We start from the raw sequence: 2,949 nt of genomic DNA on the forward strand, positions 1-2,949 counted from the left end.
CGGAGTTACCTGACGTCCGGGAGGTCCACGTTTCGGCCCCACGGGAACCAGTGTATCTGCACACCCTCCAGATACTTTTCAGGGGACCGCTGCGCCCTGCGGAACCCCTTTTTCCTCCGAGAAGCTCGGGATTCTCCGCAGTGAAGAAATCCCCGCCTGAGTCGGTGTCGCGCTGGACCGGAAGTCCCTGATTCTATGCTTCTGTACACACCACAGACCAGCCAGGAAGAGATGGGGCTCTGGGGCCGACCTGGCGACAGAGGTGGCTGTCATGTGAGCACTCAAGGCAGCGCTGATACAGTTCATAGCAAAGGACTGGTTCTGGCACTGCCTCCAGGAAGATGAGCAGAGCTTCGGCCACCGAGTGGTCACTGCCAGCTATTGACAGCCTGGCAAGGGAAGTGTTCTGTCCTGTTACCTGCAGCCTGCCTCCTTCCCAGGCTGGTCCAAAGCAAGAAGCTTGGTCCTTATACATCTGGGCCCACCTTGCAAGTTTCCCTTTTTGGCGCAAGGTGGACCTTGAACCCACAGCCCTGAGATTAAGAGTGTCACGCTCTACCAACTGAGCCACCCCACTGTAATTATCCCACACCTCCCCTCTTGACGAAGCTGCCTGCAAAGCTGATCTGCTGAGGAAATGTCCTTCTGCAGGCATGGTTTCAATCCAAACAACAAATACTAGTGGTCAACTCCAAAAGTGCGGTCAACAAACCCTGCTTGCCAAAGAACAATTGAACGCACCCTTGAAGCTCCTTTGCAGCCATGTCTCCACACCTGACACCACGTATGATGCTAGATGTGGGGCCTGTGGGCCTGTCAAGATTCCCCACCTCTGCTCTATCTAGCCAGGCTGATGTTTTTGTTACGATAATGAAGCAATGCAGCTGCAAAGTCCTAGCTTGAAGTGTAAACATGATGGGAATGTTGGGACTGCTGTGGGAACAGAGGGGCAGTCATTTCACAGTGCGCAGCACCGGAATTACCTCACAGTGTAATATGAGCTGTACAGGATGTACCGGAAGTTTTAGTCACAACACTGCTGGAGTTTGAAGATGTTAGGGTGTGAAACCTAAGACGCTGGCAAGTTAGCAATGTCATGTGACTTTAAGTAGTCAAGCTCGTTAAGTTGTTAAGTTGCTCAGTATATAAAGAGTGTTTGTTTTCTCTGCCTGTGGGGCGTGAAGCAAAAATGTCTGAAAGCTCCAGAGGTCTTTCTGTTATCTTTCTGCAATAAACCTGTCTTTGGAAAGACAGGCTTCCCTGTGTTGTTATTTCTTTGCTGCTGAGACTTTGAAGCTTGTATTGCAACAAGAATCTCTGCACTGGTCTTAATTAATGCTCTGCAAAGAGAACTGTTGCTGGGTGCGCAGCGGAAGCGTTTACTGGACCAGTACACAGACTCTCTTAGAAGAGAGCAGTCCTGTTTTTTGTAACGCTGCAAAGACAGAAATAAAAGCATGTAAATACGTTTCTGTCTATCTCTTTCCCCTGCCTGGGGGAGGCAGGAAAGAGGGGTGTGTTCTTCTCACGTTTGAGAAGAATCGCCGATCGAGACCTTGCCTGCGTCTGCTGGGGAATGCAGCCAGGGAGGTCAACAGGGAATCAAGCCGGGTGCCTGGACTGCTGCCAGCTTATCATGAGAAGGGCTTGAATTTCCAACAGTTTTCAAATGGGGGTTAAAGCTGTGGAGCTGTTTGGATGCATGACTGGACTTGACTGTGGGCATTTCATTGTGCTGTGTCCCAGAGCCTTAAGGATGGGCTGGCCTAGGAACCTAAGCCACCAGGCATATAAAAGTGAGGTCCACTCCAGCCTAGAGCGAAAGAAAACCACCAAGCAGCCCTGCTCCCCAACAATGCCCCCCAAGAGGATACGGATCGTCTCGGGAATGCTGGTGTCCAGGCACTCAATTCTCTCCTGCAGCTCGTCCTGCGTCCCCGGGGTCTGGAAGAGGTCCTCCTGAAGCAGAGTATCACCCATGCGTTCGGAAGGGATGAGGTACATCCTGGATAGCATGAAGAACAATGCAGCCCTGGGGTGCATAACGTGAGGTCGAGGAATGCCACAATGGAGAGAAGCCCCTCACCAAGAGAGCTGGCACAAGGGCTGAGAATTGTATCCCCCCTGCTTTCCACAGTAGCATTCCTACTACCCTTCTCCTGATTTGGGGCAATGGGAGAGTGAAATCATTCCCCGCGTCTTCTAGTGGCGAGTCTCAGAGAGCCGCTTTGCTAGGGATAGACAGACAATGGTTGGGAACACTCGGGTTCTTCTGAGCCGCTCTAAGGAAGACCGTATGCTGGATGTCCCACCCGCTGCGCTCCACCAAGGTGCCACTATACTCACAGCAGGAGCTTGTAAGAGCGAGTCGGTAGCTAAGATATAAATCAATTGGGACGTTTGGAACCTGCACACCCCAAAACTGGTACTGGATTCCAGCCCACACCCATCCTTTCAATGGTACCGTCCCCCTCAGCTCACCTGGTGGCAGGCATTCTTGAAGAGGTGGTCCACCAAAAGCCAGATCTCCTTGGCCGCTCAGTGGAGTCATCACCATCCTGGGGTACGATATCCAGAAACTGCTTCTCCTGGAGGTCCAATGACAAGCGGGACTGGCATGAGAGCCTGACAGAATGTGTGCCTGTATGCATTCTTTCCTTGCTCCAGCTGGGTGGACAAGTCTTGCCCTCTGAGGCCACAACGAGGGCTGGGCGATAGCTGGCTTTCAACACGGTGATATATCACTAGCTAAACATTGCAATACACCAATATATCACGATGTCTGAAATAAGATGGAGCTATGTAGAGGCATTGGCTGGCTTCACGGTTTCCCCCGCATTGTGATTTCGGCTGCCCCCTGCAGGAGGGCAGGGGAAAGCTGAACCGGCAGAGTCCACAGGGGCTGCAGGAATCTAAAGAAGCATTGTCTGGCTTCACAGTTTCCCCCCA

At 52.1% G+C, this 2,949-nt stretch overlaps 1 long non-coding RNA gene across 1 annotated transcript; it reads right to left on the minus strand.

Moving 5' to 3' along the window:
* Positions 1-229: 229 nt before the first annotated feature.
* Positions 230-2,705, minus strand: LOC309361331. Its single transcript, XR_014164428.1, has 3 exons — positions 2,482-2,705; positions 1,875-1,959; positions 230-378 (listed from the first exon to the last, which is right to left on the minus strand). It is a non-coding gene; the product is annotated as an uncharacterized lncRNA (long non-coding RNA).
* Between the last annotated feature and the right edge of the window lie 244 nt (positions 2,706-2,949).

The sequence above is a fragment of the Podarcis melisellensis genome, assembly GCF_964234715.1.
Source record: "Podarcis melisellensis genome assembly, chromosome: W".
NCBI classification, from domain to species: Eukaryota; Metazoa; Chordata; class Lepidosauria; order Squamata; family Lacertidae; genus Podarcis; species Podarcis melisellensis.